General features: G+C 41.1%; 1 long non-coding RNA gene across 1 annotated transcript; it reads right to left on the minus strand.

Moving 5' to 3' along the window:
- Nucleotides 1-2,231: 2,231 nt before the first annotated feature.
- LOC140249184 (uncharacterized) lies at nucleotides 2,232-13,929 on the minus strand. Its single transcript, XR_011902960.1, has 3 exons — nucleotides 13,827-13,929; nucleotides 3,475-3,594; nucleotides 2,232-2,348 (listed from the first exon to the last, which is right to left on the minus strand). It is a non-coding gene; the product is annotated as an uncharacterized lncRNA (long non-coding RNA).
- Between the last annotated feature and the right edge of the window lie 806 nt (nucleotides 13,930-14,735).

Below are 14,735 nucleotides of genomic sequence, written 5' to 3' on the forward strand. Positions count from 1 at the left end.
CTTTATTTATCTATGGAATAGACACGCATTTACAACCTCCCCTTTCTGTTTAGCTAATCACTGGCTCTTGAGGCTGCACACAAAGCTGCCAATTAGCACTAATTATGATAGAAATATTTCACTCAGTTAAACAAGTCTGAATCACTGATCTCCCTCAGCAAGAAATAATCCTTTTAAGCACTTTTCAGAAGAATTCAGAACCCCCAAAGAACTAAACTATAGATGTTACAAGGATGTGTCCTGTGGTGATAGCTCCCCATTTCAGAGAACGAGTTCTGGATAACTGAGACTTCATCACACAGCATGTTGGAGCTGCACACCTCCCTTGCAGGCACAATCACTCTCCCAGCCAACCACAACTACTGCTGTATAATGCACATCTCCTTAGGAGCGGTGAAACTCAAACAGCCCTTGGTTCCTAATGGAACATTCCTTCCCTTTACAGCTGTTGGCTCTATGACCACCACCTGTTGTCTTGGTCTTATTTGGGCCATGCCCACACTGTGGTCAGCAGAAGATAGCAGGGACAATCCTCTAGCTTCGGAACTGATGAGCCAGACACTGACTTGTCATATGCACCAGGAGCAAGTCCACCAACATCTGTGTCAGCAATGCAACAGGCTGTGGCCATTCTGAGCTAGAGCTTTTCAGCAGATAAAGCTTTAGTGCACCTCAGGAGCAACGCACACAAATCCAGACCTAAGGCTGGTGGATGAAGAAAACAGTGGAAACAAGATGGTGTGGGTAATGCTACATGCTCAGCTACTCCAGCTCAAGCCCAACTGTTCCAGCAGACTCAGTGTGGCCATCCAGAGCCACTCTAGCTTGCACTCTGAGAGAAAACACATCTCAATCAGCAGCTGTGCACACTAGGAACAAGTGTGTTTCATTGCACCTGACACACAGAGCCTGTCTTCTTAGGTTGTACGAGCAACAGATTTGTCAGGCAAGCCAGGAGAGATCCTCCGCTTAGCTCCAGAAGTGAAGGTCAGCCTTGCTCCAGCAGCTCTAATGCTGAAAGGGCACATTGTGAAAAATGAAGTAACATGCTGGCATCTGTATGAGCTACATTAAAATCACCAGAAGCACAGACAGAATTGCCTATATCATGTATCCAGGAAGGGAAAGGCATGGTTTTGTTTCTCGATGAGCTGTGGCTCTTCCCTGCTCTCCTCAAGGCTCCACTGCAAAAGGTTGACAATGGGCAGGCTGTCTACCTGTGCAGCAAAGAGCAGGGCTGGGAGAGTCTCCAAAATCCAAAGAGGAGCTGAGCTAGGGAGTTACCCAGCGACTGGAGGTCTGGTTTGACTAGGAGAAGTGAAGGCTTCACAGTCAAGATGGTGATGAGTTGCAATACGAGTGGGTGGGTAGGGTGGAGCAAGAGAAGGCTTGAGAGAATTGAACCCAAATGACTCCCACACTCCGGAGAGCTGGAGACTGGGAGCCGTCCTTTCTGGAAAGCAGTGTGCTAGGCTATGTGAGGAGCAGAGAAAGGCATTGCTCCTAATAAATATGGGTGGGAGCTGCAATGCTTGGAAACCGTGTATAGAATGCATATGGGCCCAAGTATACGGATCTAGCAGACCCATCTTAATTTCCTAGGAGCAGTAAAGGCAAACTTTTAGTAGCCTAAAACATAAAATATAATTTGGAAAAGCTGTGTTGCTGGGGAAGGCGAAGAGGCATGCCACAGCCTTCGTGGAAAAGCTGTTTTGGCAAGGGCAGCAATTAACGAGCCAGTCGTCACTGATGGTGGGCATAAATAATTGCATCTCAGAAACATTTGCCACCTTCTCCACACTCCCCATCTCCCTGCCTGTTTTCCCCCTTCTCTGCAGCCTTCTCTCTCACACGCTCCTTTTCTCTCCCCTCCTCTCCCTGCCTGCCTGCCTGCCTATCATCTCGCTCTAATTGTTTCCAGATTTGTGTGGGAGGTCAGGGCCCGGGAGTGCTGCTTCATGCCAAGTTTATAAACAGAGCAGTGTTTCCAGATGGCCACTGGCTCCAGCCTGGCTAGCAGGTTGATTGGGACCAGAATAACAACAGGTGGAGAACAGACAATGAATTCCTTGACACTTATTTTACTCCCTCTGCTTTTTCCCCCATTCCCTCCTCCCTGCAGCCACCAGGGCTACCACCAGCAGACCTTCCAGCTCTGAATCAGGGCAGGGAGTCAGGACACGGGGGAGAGAGGGAGGGAGGAAATGATGAAAGAAAGAGCAAGTGATTTCCTTGACCGAAGAAATGGCAGGGCAGGAAAGGCGATGCGTGCAGCTACCTCGCTGCCGTCTGTTACTGCTGCTGTTAATTAAGGTGTCCTTCAACCCCCTGGTATTCATGGAGGAGACCTTCGGAGATGAAATATTGAGAGAATAAGAAAGATACGTTGAGCAAACAGAGAAAATGCTAAGATTGATTTAACAATGCTCCGCAGGAAACGGCATGCTCTAAACAGCAGCCTGGGCCACCAAGCCCACTGGCAGCAACCACACGTCCTCATCCCAGGGAGCTTTGTACTCTCCATTTTTCCAGACAGAGCTGTTCTTCCCCAGGCTCCAGTTTGCTACTCCCCTCCCAGGTTCCTGCTTGCCTGTCTCCTTTACCTCCTCCAAGCTGATGTGTTTTTCCCACTCACCGCAGCAAATTCCCACTTTCCTCATCAAAAGTTGTTTATAGGAATGACAAGGGCAGGGAAAAGAGGCTCTGCAAGGCAGTAGCAGAGGTGCTTTTCTTTTTATTTTCTTGCTCTTCCCAGTGCATTTGGGGAAGTTGTTTGACTGAACTATATTGCTTCCAATGGTTGGGTTTTAAAGGAGGATGAAAAGTGACCATAGAGTATGTTCAGGTCCAGGACAAGCCTCAGCCCAGCTGAAGGAGAAAGCAGACAGCACCCTTGATTTTGCACCTCAGTTAACATGAAGGGACATTTTAAGTGCATTCATAGGGTACAGGCAAACCCTACTATCAAATTCTTCCTGAAAATCCCCAAAGTGAAGGCAAACCCTGAGAGCGGATGAGAGAAAAAGGCTGGAGTGAAGGACAGGCCATCAGAAGTAATTTCCAATGGCACATTTCAGTTCTGGTGTCTGTGATGATGCCTCCTCTGTCCCAAGAGACCAGTGGGATGTATGGGCTGGATCTAGTCCCAGCAGTATGTTGGGTGCCAGTGCTGCTCCACTTCTTCCGTGAACATCCCAGGGATGCACACATTTCAGAAATCCATACTACTGGAAGCCCAGCTTCAGAAGGGTGGGAGAGGATAGGGAAAAGGGAGCAACTGGGGTACTAATGAGTAGGAATAAACAGTCATTCATCCAGTTGAATTCATTTTGTATTACCTAACTGCAAACGTTCCTATTTCCCTGGCCCAGAACCCTTAAGAAGCAAAACTGTAAATTATCAAAAAACATTATAATCTCAAGTGAATTAATGAGTAATGAAACTAAATTATTAAAACTGCTGGACATGACTCACCAGGATAGGCTTGACAAACTTGTTATCCACCAGAGAAAGAAAAAAGGGCAACATTTTCTCCCCATTTCCCATTTGTGCTTACGCTCTCCAGATGGCTAAATTTAAACTAGGATGAATACCCTAGAAATAAACCCATAGAGAAGAATTAGGATTGCAAAATTAAAAGCTGCTGTCTTAAAAAATATATTCCTTAAAAATTCAATGGCTGACTTCAACAGAATGTTATCCAAAGCAACCATTGGTAATTAACCCAAGGCTCCAAAATGAATTGTTTATTTTCTTTCTATTTGCTGCACTCCTCACATGTAAATAGAGAAATTGAAGAAGCAGTGAAATGGCATGCAGTTTTTTTCTCTTCAAGTAAAGTGATTGGAAAAGTGAACTGCTCAAACAAGCAAAGCACAGGACTTGCTCCATGCATTATTAGTAGCATATTTTCCTATTTGTAACTCTATATTCAGGTAATTAATGGTTGACATGTACTCATGAGTTGTCTATAAAACACACATAAACCCACCCACTCACACCCTCCTCAGAAAAACATATTTTTTTTGCAGAAGTGACAGCATGAGTGTGAGATGAAATTTAATAGGAATACAATTTGCTGCTACTCAGAAAGCTCTTATATGAATGGTGTGTGAAAAGTGAACATTTCAAATTCATTTGCTAATATTTGCATTGCAAAAGATTTCACATTCTCGCATATGAATACCTGGACTCAGATTTGGAAGCGTTAAGGGGTTTTCACAAATGTCAGCAAATTGTTAACAGGTTTTAATTTTCCTAGAGAAATTTCATGACTAGTCTCAGCTGTCAAATTTTACACTGCGTAACTTCTACGTCTACAAATAAACACAAAAACACATTAAGCAAGTTTAAAAAAAAAAATTCTTTACACTTCTAAAGCGTCTTATATCTCAGGATCTCAAAATACTTTAAACAAACATTGTGCCTAATCCCAGGGATTGGTTTAAATGAGGTCACTCAGCACCTCTTAAGTAGATGCTTAGGATATTTTGCCAGACTGAACTTTTAAGATAGTTCATTTTATGGCTATAGTGTAAACTCTGACAGTTTGGAGATTCTTACTGTTTTAGACTGTAAATTCTTTGGGGCAGAGAATGTCTTTTAGGTTAAAGGGTTTTGATTTTACTGCAAATTCTTGTTGTAATTGAAAGGCAAGTAGAATAAGAAGGACAAAGAGTGGAACAGTAGAATCATGGAATGACAGAGGTTGGAAAAGACCTCCAAGATCATCCTGTCCAACCCTCCACCTACCACCAGTATTCCCCCACTAAACCATGTCCCCTTAGGATGACATCTGAACAACCCCAGGGATGGTGGCTCAAGGGTCTGATCAAATACATTTAATTTTACGCTCATGTGACTTCCAAAGTTTTGCACACGCATAAAGTTTCCCATTTTTCTCTGGAACATTACTGGGATTGAAGATTGATCGTTCTTCATGTGCCACTGCATTACTGCTTTTGACACAATGTTATTACTTGTATAACTCAAAATACTAGTCCCTTCCTGTTGCTCTCTTTTCTTTTTACTGCAGAAGACTGTTTTTTTGTTTTTTTTGTTTTTTTCAAAAATGAATTCTGTTCATTGCTTGATTCTTTCATCGTTTACAATATCTTTGTTTCTCCTGAACTGAATTATTCACCACTGACATATCAAGTCCATCGTAAATCAGCTCTAGACTTTGCTGTGCACAGAACTCTAAGTTTCTGTAATGAGGGTATTCATCTGATGCTGAGTTAGAGATGCTTATCTTCTGTCTTGGTTTCTCTTTAGGCAGCTCTTTGACTGTGACAATGAGACCACCTTTCGTCCTCTCTGTGGAAAGAAGGCAAAAAATATTTGCCAAAAAATAAAGGTTTTCAGTAGGTGGAAAGCTGCAGATAGGCAGACCTATCAAATTAGTAGCATAAGTGATTTTGTTTTGTTCTTTTTAGGAAAAGAGCTTGTCTGCATAATGCTGATTTGAAGTGTTGATGTCCACACAAACACAGCGCGGTATAGGTGTTCTTGTCTTAGATGTGAGTCCTTGCACCTTTGCATACCTAAGAAGCACAGTGGAAAATGCCAGTGAGTTTGGCTTCAGTCACCAGTTTGGATATCAAGTCAAGCTTGAAAGGTCAAGTCCTGGAAACCCACATTTCAGAAGATTTCTATGTAAATGTAAGCAGAAGGATTCAACTTACCCAGCTTTGTAAGTCTTTAAGTTAAGCATCTAGTGGAAGATGCTTAGATTGGAGGTGTGTCTGCAGTAATCAGCAAAGACAGACATCTCTACAGGCACCTCAGTGAAAAGATCTCTCACTTGTACAATGTTGACTGTAGAAGAACTCCAGAAAACTAAAATAGCTAAGCAAATAACTTCTACATGCTAAAATAAATTCTACTCTAAGCATGACGGTAGCTTTTTGGACATGGTGAATGATTACACTCTTCAGACAGACTTACTTGGATACTTGGATACTGAGACCTTCTGGTGCAATGGTATTTTCAACTGTGAATGTTTCTGAACATTCCTGCTGTAGAGAGATTAAATAAATGCTTCCTGAAATGTAGCTTATTTAGAAGTGAGATGCATACCTGGGAAAACAACAACAACAACAAAAACAACACCCTCAGCTTCTCCTCACATAACTTTTGAAACACCTCAAACCAGAATGTTATTTTTCCCATCAAGAAGTGGGCAGGCAGTGAAAGGACTTGTGTAGAGGAGGTGAGAAATACTGTTTCTAAATGCTGAACTAACCCAAGTAAACTGTTCACAGCAACAACTCAAATTCAGTGACTGTGGATTATTTATTACACTAGTTTTGAACTGCTACTCAGAACCAACGGTATGAGCAGAGCTGCAACTGAAGATGGGAGAACATGCAAATACTGTTCATAAATACTCCCATATGTCTTCAAGTTAAATTGGAACTCGTGCTTGTACAGTTAAAAAGTCCACTTACATATAGTTAAGGATTTGGATGTACTGTCATGAGTGTCCACAGAAAGAGAGCATGGCTCTGTAAGGGGTCTGTTGCAAGGCCTCCAAATAGCTCAACATACACAGACTCCTAAAAGTATTTGGGGTTTTCTTTTCTTTTTATATTTCCAGGAAGCACCTTAGAAATTAAAATAAACACACAGAAGATGAGATAACCAGACTGGTGAGTAAGGTAGTTTCTCTTCATGGTGTCTGATGACAATTAATCTGAAGGAGCAAACTACAACTTGAGACATTAAACTATTGGATTTCTGGACTTCTGCTATCCAGAGTCTGAATTCTCTCTTCAAAGAGGCACGGTGCAGACTCAGTGGGACACCACAGTCTGTCCCACGTGGTCTGAGATCTACTCTTTAGGTGCAGCAGTTCTGGCACCAGACCCACTTTTATGTTTTGAACAATACAAGCATGTTCTAAGTAGTTTCATTGTGAGGAGTCCTGCTAATGTATACAAGACTTATTAATATGTTTCTCTCATATGTTTTCTATGTAGGGTCTCACTTGAGCCACCTCAGGCTGTTTTGGTTTTTTTTTCTGTTTATGACCACCCTCAGGGAAGTACAGTGAGCATATCAAATACACTTGACCAAAAGGGAGAGCATCTTAAACAATGCTGCTGTTATGATTTATCTGCAAGTGTACTGGTCTTGAAACTGCTGATGAATACTGACTGTATAATAACTAGCAGTAGGTTACTGTTTTATCTTTTTGCATAGAGCAAACTACCATCAGTGGAGTTCTAGAGCTACTGTAGTAACAAGGGCTGCACAGTGAAACACCAGGATGAAGACTAATGTCTGTAAACCATTATAATGGTAATACTTTGTCTAAATCCTAGAGCCTAAAAGGTCTAATAGATCAAAACATTCATCTGTCTGCCAGAGGACTGCCCATGTTCTGAAACTTCACAGCAATTCAAAGGAGACCAAATAAAAGTGATTAATGAGCAAAGAACAATGAAGTTATTGCAGTGGAGTTCATCTCCAAAACAAAGCAGCAGAAACATAATCAGAATTTAGCAGCTAAATAAAGTGGAAGCTATTAACTGTATCTTTATTACTCTGTAAAGGCAAGTAGCAACTGTGTAATTTAAATAGGTCCATTATGTAACTTTTTTTTTTTTTTTTTCTAATTCATTCCTGATCTGTTAAACTAATCTCTATTTTTTAAGGGGTTTGAAAATGAATTAGATGGATAAAAATGCAACAGAAAGCCAGGATTATTTAAGGAATGGAGAACAATAGGAAAGCATGGCAAGGAAAGATCAGCCACTTGACAATGAAGCAACATCCTGAGCCTGAAGCACAGTATTATTGAGTAAGCATCTGAGAAAATGCCTTATTTCTTCACACAGGGTATGTTCTCTTTCCTCTTCTCTGCCCCTCCTAGCAGTGGAGTTTGAATTAGTGTTTTCCAAGAGAAGTTTAACTTAGTGTTTCCTAGACTGGACTGAGAACTCCACTTGTTACGTAGATTTGTATTGTACATCCTTCATTTAAAACATATACTGGAAGTCTTACTTCAGTCCCACCTTAATATCAGGATCGAATGGAGGCAGCTACCCATGGGCTTTTAGGATCCATAAATGCCCTATGCAGTCAACGCGGGACAATTGAGCAGCTGACAATTCAAAGAACCAAAGTATGACTCACCTTCTGGAGTTGTCTCATCCTCCACTGACTGTAAAGGACACTCTTAAGACAGGTGGCTTAATGTAGGTGGGGCATTTGCCAACAAAATAATGTCTGTCTCCCTGTGCTTTTACAGCTTCTCTTCCCTATTAGAAGCAAAGGTTCAAAAAGTTCTTTTCACACTGTTTGTTGCGCTGCTCTCAAAAACTCTTCCTACCACAGTGTTCCAGGCAGCATGAGCGTGGAAATTCATCTGGTTACAATGTAGTCTTCCTCCAAATAGCGTCTTATTAAATAATTATCAGACAATGTATCTTTGTCAATCCAATAAGCATGTTACAATCATGCAAGTCATAAAATTTTTATGTTTTCAATACCGCAGTGCCTATCAGGACATAAGGAGTTTCCACTTTTATTTTTTTCATAGCATGACTTGCAACACATATGAGTGGGGCAGCTGTCAGTTCAGTGCAGAATTTCAATAATGAAAGTCAGAGACTTTCGAAGGCTTGGAATATATATTGTAAGGCCATATATTTAAAACTAACACCTTTTCATTTAGGCATGTAAAACTAGTGTTCCCCTTTTATCTAATTTCCTGCCCCTTTTACTAGTGACTCAGTTACAGCTTTTTTCTGTTAGAAAGTGGCAGTTCAGTAGTTCAGCGGACCAAGAAGTAATGTAATATTTTGCAAGTTTTGTTGGAAAAGTAATATAGTAGTGCTATTACTAATGAGGAACATGTCCATACCATGCCTGGACTTTGCTTTAAAATGTTAATGAAAAATAGCATGTACAGCTCTGTCCTCTGTTCACGCGCACAATCTGTCGCAATTAAGACCAGAAGATACAACTGAGTCCTCTGGCTGCAATGATTCTACTACAGAGCCTCAAGTTGTTCATCTCTCTGAAGGATGTCAGTCATGCTCTGCATAGGAAATTCACTGTATTTCCGTAGTTGGTTTGGAGCCCAAACCAAAATGCATCTTCATTTTGCAAGAATTCAAAACACAAACGTGACCCTGAACTAATTAGATTCTCCCTCACCAAACCGAGCATACAAGTCTCATTTATTCCATTAGAAAAATCTAAGAGATGGGAGCGCATTATTTAGAAAATTAAAAATGTTATTCATATAACTTCATTTAAACTTCATAAAATACTGTAACAGGTTGCCCAGAGAGGTTGTGCAGTCTCCTTCCATGGAGATATTCAAGACCCATCTGGACACATAGCTATGTGGCCTATTGTAGGGAGCCTGCTTTAGCAGGCTGGACTTGATGATCTGTAGAGGTCGATTCCAACTCCTGAAGTTCTGTGATTCTGTGAAAGACCAGTATGATGTCATTATTAAATCATGATTTGATGATTTGATTAAATTTGCTTGAATCGTTCTTCAATCTTGGGCATTTAGAAGTCTTTGGTTTTAATTCATTGTGTTTTGGGACACCTGACTCGACTGGGATCAGAATTTCACCTGCCCAGTAACAGTAAGTTCTGGTTTTGTAACAGTTTTGTGGCTAGTTTCCTTTTTCTCCCTTAACTTCATATTTAAGCTCTTTCTTCACATCTATTATTTTACTTAATGCCTGCGTTTTTATTCTTGTGGATTTCTTTCCACTTTTTTCCCCCCTTTTTTCCTCTGCTTCATTCTTTTGCTGTACTTCATTTTTGCTTTGCCTGACATTTATTGTGGTTTATTTTTAGGATACATGTATGTTTGGGATGAAATTATAATCATCTGAACATTTATATACCAAGTATATGTTTTTGTTGGAGAAATATGTAACGGACAACTGTTCTTGTTCTTCTGAGAAATACATATAATAAATGACAGGCTACAGATCAATGAATCCTGCACAGTTTTAACAAAACAAAACACTGAAAGCAGGCAAAGGCAGTACAATAGGATAATTTTTTAAAGTACGACAGTTTATCCTAGGGTCAAAAATACTGCAAATGTTGGTCTTGACTGTGTTGCATATGTTATTGGCTCTCAGATGTCAGTAACATACTTTGAAAAAAGCATAAAACATATATACTGTAAGTAATCATATCGAGAGGAAATAAAATGCTCGAAACTTTTAGGTAGATTTCTGTTTACTTAGGTATCAGAAGTATCTATTGCCCTTCAAAGCACAGTATTAATGGCTGGTTTTGTGTAACTGCTGTTTTCTCACATACTATTTTTGCAGTCTAAAACTACAGGCACACTTTTCAACCCCAGAAATCTCTTCCAATTTTCAAAGTGCTCTTCTGTCTTCATTTCTGGATAACGGCCATAGAGCATGAAGCCCATTGGAATAAATACAGTTCGTGAATGTAAACTCCATGGACTTTTCTGTTACCTGAACACATGTGTAGGTCCCCAAGTCATGTAGGCTTAAAGAAAACACTGTGGTGAGACCTTTTTAAAAAGTCGTTATTATTTGTCACAGCCAATTCTCTTGTAAATCTAGAATAACTGGATAGGACTCAAAAGAACTGCTGCAGAGTTACGATAGTCATGGGCACAAGTTTAAAGGGAGGTGCCCACTTGAACCAGAGATGTACCAGTATACAAAAAGGTTCTGGGGACTTAGTTGACATCACTAAAGTCTAGCAATATTTTTATTTTTTATGACTGGTCTTTTTTTGTTAGATACAGAGAATCTAATATGAATAGCAAAGGTTTCCAAAAGAGAGGATTAGGGAGAGGGGAAGTTGTAGAATTTTGGAAGAGGGTTGTTTGTGTATTTGTTTTCTTATAACTGGCTAAAACCCAGCAACTATTCTCCAGAAATTTCACAAGAAACATTCATATGGGCAGGAAATCTACTGGCAAGAAATGGCAGATGAAAGAATTATGTACTGCAGAATGAGACTTTTGCACCTGCACATTGCTTAAGTTGGAGAACACGCTATGAATACAATCACAATAGCATAACCAGCAGGATGCATAGTTATCTACCAAGAAGATTTAATTTTGAGGCTTCATGGACACTTCTGGCATTAGCACAGAACAAGGACTTGAATCAATTTCAAACTTGCACTTACTGAGAAAAACAAAAACAAAAAAACCAAAAACTTTAACAATTATTATTGGGATATCACATTATAAATTAAGATAAGAACTGTAAAACTGTGCCCAGACTGGATCTCCAAGGACACTGGTGGGATTACAAGCAGAGATGCCCCATAATTGCAGTCAGAGAAACCCTGCTTCAGAGTCATTCACTGGATTTTGTTTTATTTCTACTTTATTTATGGATAAACCATTTTTTCCCTTTTTTTCCCTTGGGGTCATTCAACTTAGTCTGGAGCAGAGCTGTTCAAAAAACTCCTTCAGAACATTTTTAGGGGTCAGGATTCGGTAATTCACTGAAATCAAAATATTTCCAATGCATATCAAAACATATCAACAAAGTTTCAAAACAAATGATGTCCCCGTTTTGAAACCTGTAAGCCTTGAGGTCTCTAGTTCAAAGGTAGACAACTTGGTGGGCCACCCTGCAATGACAGGACATCAATCCACTGTCCTGGCAGTGGGGGAGATGAGCAATGGTCTGCCAGCCAGGCAGGAGATCTCTGGAGCCCTGCAGGCATCTAGAAGATCTCAGCCAAAATCCAACTGTCACTGTGAAAATAAGTTTAGGTTTCAGTCAATTGCCAAGATCTCTCTGAAGTCTGCCAAGCGGTCTGGTTCCATCAGATTTACTCTGCAGAAATATTTGTTTGTTTGTTTCAAATAAATCATTTCACCCCAAATAAATCCTTTTATCAACCTCAGTAATCACATGGATCACAAGTCTTATAACAAGAGGTGTACCCTCCCTGAATTTGTCCTTGGTCCAGGTTTCAGGCACATAAGGTTTACTACAGAACTTGTGAGTGCACACTTCAGTCTTGCATAGCTGATGAACAAATTTACCACTGAATTTTGCATAAATACGCATAAGAACTTCTTCACAGTAAGCGCAACAGAGCACTGGAAGAGGCTACCCAGAGTGGTTGTGGATTCTCCTTCTCTGGAGATATTCAAGAACCGCCCAGATGCCTACCTGTGCAGCCTGCTGTAGGGGACCTGCTTTGCAGGGGTTTTGGACTCAATGATCTCCGGAGATCCCTTCCAGCCCTTGCAATTCTATGATTCTGTGGATTTCACCTTGAGTGGTTTCAAGCAGACATGGGGAATTAGTGCCCAGTGGTTCCCTGACTGGGAAGGTCAAGACTTAGGTAAGGTGGTTCAAGATAAATGTTAATTCTCTCCTAGTAGGATTTGAATCATCAAGAAAGTAAGAAAACTGTAATTGTGAAGAAATTATTGAAATCAACTAAAATAGTATTCATTAGAAATGACAGTCCAGACATATGCAACCTCTGATGCTAATTCCTATGCATGTATTATGGCACATCAACATAGATCATAAAACAGCAAGTGTAGGAGCCCCTTGGGGTCTCAGAGCTGAGGCTCTGCCCTGCTGTTTTACAAGAGCTGCTGCCCAGCCATGCTGCATTTCATCACTCATGGCCCAGGCCAAGTTCTACACGTCAGCCAGGCTAGGTTCCATTGGGAGCCACCTACTTGTCTGGGAGGTCGCCATTTGATCCACCAAAATGAAGATTTAAATCACAGAGCATGGCCTGTGAACTGAGGGGAGATGAAGAAGTAACATCCTTAGAAAAACTATTCAATGACAGATAAATCAACATTGCATGCATCAATATATGATCCATGGCAATATCTTCTAAGGTTTATTTTCCCTCCTTCATGTACTGCAACGCCTTCTGGGTTGTGAAGAACAATGTGTGGGAAAACCCTTTTCAAACTGCATGCTTGTCACTTGAGCGTCATCCGAACAACTAAACTAAAAACTTCATCATTTTGCTTTTATTAAAAAAAAATAAAATAATAATAATAAAACAAAATAAAATAAATAAAAACTCTATTAAGCTTCAGTCACAAAATACTCATCCAGACTGCTGACAGTAAATGCCTCAGAAATCTCTTCCATTTATAGAGACTGGAATTCGGCAGTCCAGCAAATCAGGTTATAAAATCATTATATCTGCCCCAAAAGGAGCATGACTTTTCTTTATGGTACTGAGGCTATAATGCAGGCACTGGGCAGCAGGCTGGCACTGGGCCGGAAAGGTATTCGCCGTTTTGTAAAACAAAGCAGCCAGCTATAATCTCGTTCGTTTCCAGATAATAAAAGGAAAGTCTCATTTTGCAACTATAAAAAATAAAAAGTTAAAGAAGTACAGCTGTAAGCAGAAATCCAGTCCATTTGTGGTTTAAAGAGCTCCACGCCTACTGTACATAAAATAATACGCTGGTATCATTAGCATAGACAACAGCTTGTTTTCAATTTGGCTGCAGATAATGAAATTATCCCCCAAATTACCATAAAGTGGAACAAATAAACACAAAAGCAAACTCTTTCTTTCTTTCCTCCCCCTCCCCTTCAGCAGCGCTGGCTTTCAGCTATTTAGAATAAAAGCAAAGCTTCTGTTTTTCCAGAGCTCCGGTTTGACCTCAAGCAGATAAAGAACGCGACATGACAAACACGCAGCAAAGAGTTACTGTGTCCTTCCCCCCTGGCCTCTGTTTACATTAGGAAATGTACCCGGGGAGAGGGAAGGGAGGCAGGAGGGCTGCCTTCAAGTGCCGCGCTCGGCTCCGCTGGCTCCGGCTGGAGCTGGCCCCTGTTTCTGAGTAAGCTTACTCCACTCCAGATGTGCCTCGGCTCCAGCGTGGCTGCCATGTACAGTAAATCGGCATCTGAGGGCTCGTCAATCTGTGGGGTAGAGCAATTGCGGTCTCGCCAGGCCGCCCCACTGGCACAAACAGAAATCTCCGCTGCTGAGCTGGGAAAGGAGGAGGAGGAGGGAAAGGGGCGACGGGAGGGATGGAGGCGAGGAAGGGAGAGCAGCGTGTGAAAGGTGAGGGCTGGGAGGTGTTGGCTCCCAGGAGGAGAAGGGGAAGAAATAAACACTAACAGGCGGACAGGGAAATGTTCTTAATGCATTTGTAAATTTACTTGTAAATGTTTTACACTTAGAAAGAAAGGGGAATGATGCGTGTCATTTGGAAACGATGGCTGTCTATAGGTCCCCGCGGATATACTGGCTTAGTACGACTTGTAACCAGAGCAAGAGAAACATAAAATAGCTGGGAAAAACACAGCCAATTAGTCATTATATGTAGATTGTAAAAACAAGAGGGAGAAGGAGACAGAAAGTACCCTTAGCAAATTGAGTCCCTCTTGTTTACGTCCCGGGAAGAGGAGCACAGAACAGCAGAGGCAATGACGCCTCCTAATCAACACGCAACCTGCAGCGCTTCGATCCACAGCCCTCTAGGATTTCCTGACTCTCGCAAGATTTACCTATTTGCTGTCATTGTAAAATACAAATTGTTTCGCTAATCAGGCAGTTTGCTTTGGACCTGACCCCAGTTGTACAAACTCCAAGTTGGACGTTTGCTTCTGATCTCCTGCCGCCTACACAGCGCTGCTAACTGAGTTTTAATAGAATGAGAAAATGATCTTTTCTTTTATAGTAGGTTCAAATGAGCTACCCAGTTTCAAGCTGACTATAGCTGTGTTTTCCTAATCATCAATTTTTATAGCAAC

This window comes from Excalfactoria chinensis, chromosome 2 (assembly GCF_039878825.1).
Source record: "Excalfactoria chinensis isolate bCotChi1 chromosome 2, bCotChi1.hap2, whole genome shotgun sequence".
Classification (NCBI taxonomy): domain Eukaryota; kingdom Metazoa; phylum Chordata; class Aves; order Galliformes; family Phasianidae; genus Excalfactoria; species Excalfactoria chinensis.